This window comes from Vigna angularis, chromosome 1 (genome assembly GCF_016808095.1).
Source record: "Vigna angularis cultivar LongXiaoDou No.4 chromosome 1, ASM1680809v1, whole genome shotgun sequence".
NCBI classification, from domain to species: domain Eukaryota; kingdom Viridiplantae; phylum Streptophyta; class Magnoliopsida; order Fabales; family Fabaceae; genus Vigna; species Vigna angularis.
The window spans coordinates 3,031,042-3,042,297 of NC_068970.1; positions in this window are offsets into that span (position 1 = coordinate 3,031,042).

The following is an 11,256-nucleotide window of genomic DNA, read 5'->3' on the forward strand; positions in this document are numbered from 1 at the left end:
AACATAACAGACTCTGGTATGCAGAGTTATACACTAATAGTATTTAAAAAAAAAAAACAACTAAATTTTGATTCCTTGAAAATTGAACTTGGTTGATTGGGAATAATTGAGGCTAGAATTTAACTCCCCAATGATCAAATTCTAGCTTGGTATAATAAATTGAAAACCATATTATCCTTGTAATTGTTCATCAGAGTACGCTACGTTTATAAACACTCTTCCAAAACTTTTCCAAAAGTGTTAGTTGAGGAAAAATGTACTCATTTCATCCTTAACTTCATTCCACCTTCAACATCACCTTTTATTTACATCCCAAATCATAGCTATTAGGAAGGTAAGTGTAAGTTTAAGTTCCACCTTAACGAGAAAGTTGAAGAATATATAAAATAGAGGACTTATAAATTGAAAAATGATTCTTTGACAAACCTAAATTTATTACTTTAAGAATAATAATACTTTGACACGGTTATTCATTGACACTCAAATGACACATTTTGGGTCTCAATAATAGTTTTATTCAATCAATCACATTGGGTTATTTTATAAATTAATGACATGACACTGTATGAAATGAATGTATTTGACACGTTGACATGTCAATGTATGGGTACTCTTGCTTTAAAGTTGAAAAATATTCTTTGACACACCTAAATTTTTTACATTCATTTGACACTACCCTTACTTACTTTTTACTCTCTTCTTTCTTGAAAAAATACAAAATTTTACACTTTTAAGACTATTTTACCCTTATACTCTGTGTCAAAGTAAAAGTGTGTCATGGTACCATTTCTCTTTAAAGTTTTGAGTTGAAAGTGATGTCAATTTCTTATGTAAATTGATGAAATGTCTCATTACTTTAATTTTTGTAATTATGGAACACAATAGGCTATATTTACATATACATTTTCAAAGAGTGTTAATTGAGTAAAAATTTTCCCATTTCAACCTCATATTACTTCATTTTTCCCGTCATCAACATAATTTATTTTATGCTTGTGATTTTGGCCTCAATTTTCATCAAGTTTATTCAATGTAGTTTTTTTTTATAATTTCAATAAGACCTCAAGTTTCGTTAATTTTGATGAATTTGGTTATTTGTTGCATTTCACTTGTTGATTTTTTTATTTTTTCTTAATTTAAAAAATAATTCTTTATGTTTCAAATTAGCATTATCACACGTGGCAATATTAGTGTCACATGGTAGTGTCACGTGACAGTATCATCAGTGTCTTGAATTAGTGTCACGTGTCATTAGTTTATATTAATTTAGTCCACATATTTATTATTTTGATTCAATTTAATCTTTATAGTTTTTATTTTTATTTAACTTAGTCATTTTTAAAAAAATAGAGTAATTTTGTTTCTCTCTCTAAATTAAGACCAAATTTAATTTTTATATAAATATTATACTGATATTTTTATTAAAACCAACTCTAACCTTATTTTTTTTACATGTAGCAACAATCAAACATAAACTTAATAGTTATATTCTAATAATTATTTAAAAATGATTATAGAAATATTTAATAAAATGTGAGTTTTAATAAAAATATAAGTATAACATTTATTTAAAATTAAATTTGGTTTCAATTTGAAAATAAATAATTTAAAAAAAAAATTGAACTGTGAATTGAATCAAAATAACAAATATAAAGACGAAGTTGAATCAAAATAATAAATATAAAGACCAAATTGAATATATGACATTGACACGTAATATTAGCATTGATACTTATACATGACATTGACTTTGTTAGGTGACATGATACTGACAAACTACCAAAAATAAAAATAAAAAACTGAAACGTGAACCCTTAAAAGAAATCATATTAAATAAACTAGATGAAAATATAAATCATAATAGTATTTAAGTGTTTATTTTAACACTAAGATCACAGTTATGAACCTTAAGAAAAAGAACTCACCATTACTATTCTAAGATCAAACATGTTTTACAAAATTAAATGAACATTAATAATTATTGAAAACAAATTTTTTAATTTAAATATTTAGAATAACTTAATTTATTTACAGCTATCAATCTAATACCAAATATAAATAAAAATAATTTATAGATTGTAGTTTTTTACCTCAATCCTCTCATCTCTTCTACAAATGGTGTCTCTCTCCCTTTTCGGATAAATTTACTTCATCAAAATCATTTTCACCTCTTTTAATTTTGGTGTGGCACGACAAGACAATAACAAGGTGTCGCAACCGGAATCGCGACGGGACGACGATCCGAAAAATAAAAACGGTTTTTTGAAAAAGAGATTGGAGTCGCCACCATAGTTTATTCTGGAAAACTACGGAAAAACCATAAAATGATAAGGCATGGTCTATTAGAACCAGATTCTTGGTTCGGGAGTCGGTTACGTGTAGGGAAGGTATTAGCACCCTACAACGCCTGCCTTAAGGCAGTACCTTTAATTAAATATGCGAATATGATGTGGTTTTCGAAATGTTTAACTTTCCCTTAAAATAAAACTCTAAAGAAACAAACAATATTTTTTAGTTTTTTTGGGCCCGACAAGGATTGACCTTGCTCCTACGTATTCTCATTTAGAATGAGAAATCAGGGTTTCGTAGTTCATTATGAAATTGTTTGAGAAATTTGCTTGAAAAAATTGATTTTGGATTTTTGGGGAAATGAACCTGACAAGGACTGGCCTTGCTCCTACGTATCTCCGCTTTTGATGGAGAATCAAGGATCACGTAGTTCTGGCAAGGTGATATTGTTTGAAGTTTGAAAAATAGATGTTTTTTTAGTTTTTGAAGATTTTATATTTTTTTTGGTATTTTTTATTTAGGAGAATGAAAAGGTTTTTGGCACAAGGACGATGCGTGCGATCACACATGTGCCTAAACCTTTAAAACATATTTTTTTGTAATTTTTGAAGAAAGAGAAAAGGTTTTTAGCACAAGGACGATGCGTGCGATCACACATGTGCCTAAACCTTTGAAACGTATTTTTTTAGTTTTTAATTTTTTTATTTTGTATTTTTCTTTTTATCTTTAATTTTTATATTTTAGTTTTCTTTTTATTAAGAAGAGAGATGAGTTGAAATGTCTATGACATAAAATTGTGAAAGAAAAAAAAACATAAGATAAAATTGTGGTAGAAAATTGGATAAATTTTAAAAAAAAATGATCAAAATGCATATAAATAGAATGAAAAGAAAATGTGTACCTCGTTGAAGATTTGAAAGATGAAGCAAAACTTTGCTTGTAATAAGTTGTAAGGAGAGATAGGTTGATGGCGAAGAAGATGAATTTATAGTAGAAATGTGGTATGGGATTTACTATGTATAGAGGGATTAGGAAATAGTAAAATGTGAGAGAAAAATGAAGTAGAGTTTTGGGATGGAATGAAGAGGTTTTGAGAGAGAAGAGATGAGTATTATGTAATTTTTTTGTGTGTGTGAAGTGAAGAGAATGTAGGTATTTATAGAGTTAAGGATGAAGAAAGTTGATGAATAAAAATAATATAATAAGTTGGTGGAAAATTTAGATGAAATAAAATATAATAAAAAAAAGATGAATAGAAAAAGTTAATGTGGAAAATAAGTGAAAGAAATAATATAAAAAGTTTGTGGAAAAATTAGGTGAAATAAAATATAGTGAATAGTAAAAGTTAATGTAGAAAATAAGTGAAAGAAATAATATAAAAAGTTGGTGGAGAAATTAGGTGTGGAAATTAAGTGAAAGAAATAATATAAAAAGGTGGTGGAGAAATTAGGTATGGAAATTAAGTGAAAGAAATAATATAAAAAGTTGGTGGAGAAAGTAGGTAAAATAAAATATAGTGAATAGTAAAAGTTAATGTGGAAAATAAGTGAAAGAAATAATATAAAAAGTTGGTGGAGAAATTAGGTGTGAAAATTAAGTGGAAGAAATAATATAAAAAGTTGGTGGAGAAATTAGGTGAAATAAAATATAGTGAATAGTAAAAGTTAATGTGGAAAATAAGTGAAAGAAATAATATAAAAAGTGGGTGGAAAAATAAGGTGGAGAAAAATGGATAATAAAAAATGTTGATGGAGAAGATATAATTAAAAAATGTAAGTGGAATAATTAGAAAAGTTGATATATAAAATTAATATGGAAATGATGTGGAAAAAGTAAATGAAAAAGGTAGATGATGTGGAGGGTGAGGTGGATGGTGATGTGGAGAATGGGGTGTGATAAGAAAAGATGGGTGGTGAGGAAGTAAAAAAAGTGAGATTATTTTGGGCCATTGGATTAAGTGTTTAAAAGAAAATTTGGGGGTGCAAAAAGTAAAATAAATAGTATTTTTCATTTTGGTTTTTTTTTTTTATGTTTTTTTTTTATTTATTTTTGTGATGAATTATATTTACCCGGACGAAATTGGGTATTGACAGCTGCCCCTCTTTACTTAGATTTTACTAGATAATATGACAAACAACGTTTTTATATTATTAGAGTAAAAGATAAGTAAAGATAGAAATACTAATTTCGTCTGGGTTTCAAAGAGAAAAGAGGAGAATAACAATCGATTCAAGTACATAAGATGAAGAGAATCACGATGCAATAAAAAGGGTTCGACCATTGCCTAGCAGAGGATCGATATCCCAAAGAGAAACTAAAGGTGCCATACAAAAATTGAACTTAAGGGCTAGGAAAAAATTGAACTTAAGAGCCAGTGTGAAAACTGGGCTTTGGGGGCCAGTGTGAAAACTGGGCTTGGGGGCCAGTGTGGAAACTGGGCTTTGGGGGCCAGTGTGAAAACTGGGCTTGGGGGCCAGTGTGAAAACTGGGCTTGGGGGCCAGTGTGAAAACTGGGCTTTTGGGGCCAGTGTGAAAACTGGGCTTTTGGGGCCAGTGTGGAAACTGGGCTTTGGGGGCCAATGTGAAAACTGGGCTTGGGGGCCAGTGTGGAAACTGGGCTTGGGGGCCAGTATGGAAACTGGGCTTGGGGGCCAATGTGAAAACTGGGCTTGGGGGCTAGTGTGAAAACTGGGCTTTTGGGGCCAGTGTGAAAACTGGGCTTTTGGGGCCAGTGTGGAAACTGGGCTTGGGGCCAGTGTGGAAAACTGGGCTTAGGGGCCAGTGTGGAAACTGGGCTTGGGGGCCAGTGTGAAAACTGAGCTTTTGGGGCCAATGTGGAAACTGGGCTTGGGGGCCAGTGTGGAAACTGGACTTTAGGGCCAGTGTGAAAACTGGGCTTGGGGCTAGTGTGAAAACTGGGCTTGGAGCCAGTGTGGAAACTGGGCTTTGGGGCCAGTGTGAAAACTGGGCTTGGGGCCAGTGTGGAAACTGGGCTTGGGGGCCAATATGATAATTGGGCTTTGTGGGCCAGTCTGAAAACTGGGCTTGGGGCCAGTGTGGAAACTGGGCTTGGGGGCCAATATGATAATTGGGTTTTGTGGGCCAGTATGGAAACTAGGCTTTCAAATTTTGAAGTTCTTGAAACTTGTAATTTGAGAAATGTTAGCCAGTGTGAAAACTAGGCTTAGGGGCCAGTGCGGAAACTGGGCTTTAAAATTTTGAAATTCTTGAAACTTGTAATTTGAGAAATGTTGGCCAGTGTGGAAACTAGGCTTAGGGGCCAGTATGGAAACTGGGCTTGGGGCCAATGTGATAATTGGGCTTTGTGGGCCAGTATGGAAACTGGGCTTTCAATTTTTGAAATTCTTGAGACTTGTAATTTGAGAAATGTTGGCCAGTGTGGAGACTGGGCTTAGGGGCCAGTATGGAAACTGGGCTTTCTGATTTTGAAATTCGTGAAATTTGTAATTTGTGAAATGTTGGCCAGTGTGGAAACTGGGCTTAGGGGCCAGTATGGAAACTGGGCTTTCTGATTTTGAAATTCTTGAAATTTGTAATTTGTGAAATGTTGGCCAGTGTGGAAACTGGGCTTAGGGGCCAGTATGGAAACTGGGCTTTCTAATTTTGAAATTCTTGAAATTTGTAATTTGAGAAATGTTGGCCAGTGTGGAAACTGGGCTTAGGGACCAGTATGGAAACTGGGCTTTCAGATTTTGAAATTCTTGAAATTTGTAATTTGTGAAATGTCTTGTAATTTTGATAGAAATTTGATTTTTGAAAAAGCGTAGGGGTGTTGAAACCTTTCATTTTGGGGGCCGAGATACCAATGACTGAAAATTAAAATTGCTTGGTTGATTTGAATTTGAAATTTTTGAATTTGTTTTTGAAATTTTGAGATGTTGAATTTTTTGATTGATGATTTTTAGACAGCAATGAGTGTCCATGTTTATGAAATGAGCAAACAAGGCTTTAAAAATTTTGCATAATGTTGAAATCAATGAACCAGGAGTTGTAAATTTTGAAATTTGGAGAAGCAAACTTTGATGTATTTTTTTTTGTCTTTTTGAATGAAGAAAATTTAATGTAATTTCGAAATTGGAGGAGAAAACTTTTGATGCATGTTGATGATTTTTTTTTTGAATTTTGTAAATGAAGAAAAATTTTGATGGAAAACTTTGTACAGGAATTAAGATGTTAAAACCCTAATATGCAAGAGAAACATGATTAATGTGATTTTTGTAAAGAGAAATTTATGATGCATATTGATTTTTGAAGGAAGACAATTTGATAAACATTCATGAAAATATGTACATGATGTTGAATTTTGATTTTGATGATTTTTTTTTTTATATTTTTGTGGAAGGTTATGAAACTATGACACTTTTTTTTTAGTCAATTTGTTTTCTTTGAAATCATCGAATTTATGAAGACCTTCATATTATTGGATGTCAAATTCTAAAGTTAAATGTTCAAAATGAAGCTTCTGTGCTAGAAATTTCTTGATGAAATATTAGTGCGTACATGCTTGATATCAAGGGTTGGGACAAATATGTGGAAGGATTTGGATAGTACCGGGTTGGCTACTTGGGCCTCTTACTCCTTAAAACAGTTACAAATGCCAATGTAAGGTAGTAGATACTCAGAAGCTGCCCCAGTTTGAGGGTATGGTAAAAAGATAGGTATGGACAACTGTATCTGTGAATTATGAGGGAATCAGGGAGTGTGAGATTTACAAATTGCCCCAATTTTGGTGGTGATGGATTTTTGAAGTTCGGGGCGAACCAAAATCATGCGAGGCCCAACAAGGGATGCCCTGAGCTTTGAATATTCAGATGAAAGATTAACGAATGGGCCAAAACACATGACACTCACAGAGTTGTCCCTAGTTTTGGGTAAGAGTCCATTAAGCGAGGTTCAAAAAGAGGTTGCCCCCACTTTGGGTTTACAAATGGTAAGATGGACTCAAAATCATATAAAGCCCCAAAGTGTCTGCACCTGTTTTGAGGGTGGATTTATGAATTTCAGTGCGGACAAATCTGAGAGGCCCAACAAGGGATGCCCCGGTCTTGGTACGAACTTTGAATATACAGATGAAACAAATGTGAGACTAACAAAGTTGTCCCATATTTTGAATGGGCCAAAACATATGAAATAAAGTTGCCCAAAATTGCCCCCTATTTTGGGAATCGGGGGAAGAGTTTGAATGGGATTTATTCAAAATTTTGTGATGGATATGGAAATGATTGGCTTGAAAGGATTGCCCCAATCGGCTTGATTTTCCTTCATATAATCTTAATCAAAATAGGGAGTTCCCTTCTTCCGAGGACATGTATTTTTCATCATTTTTTTTTTACAACTGCATTGTTAGTCATTTTGTCTTGTCTCAAAATTAAGCTTTATGAAAAATTAAGCAACCATTATTCAATCTGTGTGGACTTTTATTGGGCTTGTAATGTGGCTTGGGCTAAAGGGTATTGAAAGAAAAGATATAAAGGCCCAAATAAATGTTTGTGGGTTATTTGTTTTTTTTGAACAAGAGTTTCCATCTACACTTTGTATCAGCTATTCGCCAAATCTGTTTTGACTTTCTTTGCTAATTTGCAAACTTCATTCTTTGTTTGTCATCACTTTGTGATTCTTTCTATTTTTTTTGATGAATTCTCTTCATTTGATCACTAAGTGTGTTTTTCATTGTTTGCAATTTGAGTTGACTTCTATGCTGACGGTAACCCTTGTTTAGGTAAATTTGAAAAGAAATTTCTTATTGGCTCAAATTTGGTATCAAAGGATATATTTTTTTTTCTTTTGGATGAAGAAAGATGGCCACACATCATTTCAAATTTTGATTGATTTATTTTCACAAGATTAATTAGGAGACAAGATTAAATGATCTCAATAAGAGTCAATTTCCTTTTCCTTTTTTATTTTATTTTATTTTATTTTTATTATTTTTTTTTCCTAACGGATTCCAGGATCTCCCAAATGAAAGCCAGTGTAAAACTTTGTGTTTATTATTTGGGCTCAAGAACATGATTGGGTCAATTTCTTGGTATAGCGAGGGCTGAAGGATGATGATTTCAAGCAATGCACACAAAAATATTCCTTTAGGAAATGTGATTTAATCATTTGACTATAGAAGATTCTGACATCCATTACACATTTTTTTTTGAAATCTCATAAAATGGATGATTTTCATTGAAAATAATTGACTCAACATTTGATATGATATGCATATTCTTTTTGGTTTTATGAATGAAGAAATGTAATATGAAGTAAAATAATGATAATAACTGAAAAATGAAAGTTTTTTTTTTATTTTTTTTTTAGAGAAAATTGGGTTTGGTGACCCTTTTTTTTTTTAAAATCGTACTCAAACAAAAGCATGCACGAACCCAAGAATTATTCTCGAAGCTTAAGAAAATATGGTTTCATTCATTATTTTTATTTTTAAGTTAATTTTTATTTTTTGACTTACGAAAAATAAATATATGTACATCTCAGAACAATTAAATTTTAATTGAAAGGAAAGATATTACACGCTTAAAACAAAATATTCTATCAAAAAGATTTTTTTTTTTGTTTGAAGGATAACAATTCGCATTTTATTTGAATGAAAAATGAGGTCCAGAAATTCAAAATAATGATCTATATTGCCCCAAAATATGTACACTTTATTAATTAATTAATTTTTTTTTAAGATTTTTCATGCCCTAAAAATATTTTAAGAAATTCTAATTTTTTTCTTTTTTTTTTTGAATGATTCCGAGAACATTAATTTTATCTTTTATTTTCATATTTTTCTCTTTTTTTTATTTAAAAGAAACATGACAAAAAAATTTTTAAAATAGGAAATGACAGACAAACTAAAACAAAATAGTCTCCCTTTTGTGCCGTATCAGAGGTTGAATAACTTAAAGTTCTAAGGCCAAAGATATGCACTCACACGGATAGCTTCCTAATCCTTAAATCAAGGCCACTAGAGCTATGACTCTTTTCACTGTTTCTCCACAACAGTCAGAGTAATCAACTAGATGTGGTGACACAAATGAAGAGAACAGACTCTAGCTGGAGTTCTCACGATAGCCAGACAGGAAGTACATCCCAGAGTGACACCGCTACACAACCCCTCTATTTCTAAGTTGCGCTTAGACCCGGGTATAGGGCCTCACTCATGATATGCATATCGTGTGGAGGGAGATTATAATGTAAAACAACAATTGCAAAAATAAACACAGATAAGTAGAAACAATTATTTCAAACATAAATAAAAAGTAAAAGAAACTCACATGCAATTATTCCAAATATTAAACATAGATAAAGACAAAGGGAATAAAAACACAAAGAAAAACCACATCGAATTCGCTTATCTAATTAAATGGCCTGACTCTCTGGTGTCCCCAGTGGAGTCGCCATCTGTCGCAACCGGAATCGCGACGGGACGACGATCCGAAAAATAAAAACGGTTTTTTGAAAAAGAGATTGGAGTCGACACCATAGTTTATTCTGGAAAACTACGGAAAAACCATAAAATGATAAGGCATGGTCTATTAGAACCAGATTCTTGGTTCGGGAGTCGGTTACGTGTAGGGAAGGTATTAGCACCCTACAACGCCTGCCTTAAGGCAGTACCTTTAATTAAATATGCGAATATGATGTGGTTTTCGAAATGTTTAACTTTCCCTTAAAATAAAACTCTAAAGAAACAAACAATATTTTTTAGTTTTTTTGGGCCCGACAAGGATTGACCTTGCTCCTACGTATTCTCATTTAGAATGAGAAATCAGAGTTTCGTAGTTCATTATGAAATTGTTTGAGAAATTTGCTTGAAAAAATTGATTTTGGATTTTTGGGGAAATGAACCTGACAAGGACTGGCCTTGCTCCTACGTATCTCCGCTTTTGATGGAGAATCAAGGATCACGTAGTTCTGGCAAGGTGATATTGTTTGAAGTTTGAAAAATAGATGTTTTTTTAGTTTTTGAAGATTTTATATTTTTTTTGGTATTTTTTATTTAGGAGAATGAAAAGGTTTTTGGCACAAGGACGATGCGTGCGATCACACATGTGCCTAAACCTTTAAAACATATTTTTTTGTAATTTTTGAAGAAAGAGAAAAGGTTTTTAGCACAAGGACGATGCGTGCGATCACACATGTGCCTAAACCTTTGAAACGTATTTTTTTAGTTTTTAATTTTTTTATTTTGTATTTTTCTTTTTATCTTTAATTTTTATATTTTAGTTTTCTTTTTATTAAGAAGAGAGATGAGTTGAAATGTCTATGACATAAAATTGTGAAAGAAAAAAAAACATAAGATAAAATTGTGGTAGAAAATTGGATAAATTTTAAAAAAAAATGATCAAAATGCATATAAATAGAATGAAAAGAAAATGTGTACCTCGTTGAAGATTTGAAAGATGAAGCAAAACTTTGCTTGTAATAAGTTGTAAGGAGAGATAGGTTGATGGCGAAGAAGATGAATTTATAGTAGAAATGTGGTATGGGATTTACTATGTATAGAGGGATTAGGAAATAGTAAAATGTGAGAGAAAAATGAAGTAGAGTTTTGGGATGGAATGAAGAGGTTTTGAGAGAGAAGAGATGAGTATTATGTAATTTTTTTGTGTGTGTGAAGTGAAGAGAATGTAGGTATTTATAGAGTTAAGGATGAAGAAAGTTGATGAATAAAAATAATATAATAAGTTGGTGGAAAATTTAGATGAAATAAAATATAATAAAAAAAAGATGAATAGAAAAAGTTAATGTGGAAAATAAGTGAAAGAAATAATATAAAAAGTTTGTGGAAAAATTAGGTGAAATAAAATATAGTGAATAGTAAAAGTTAATGTAGAAAATAAGTGAAAGAAATAATATAAAAAGTTGGTGGAGAAATTAGGTGTGGAAATTAAGTGAAAGAAATAATATAAAAAGGTGGTGGAGAAATTAGGTATGGAAATTAAGTGAAAGAAA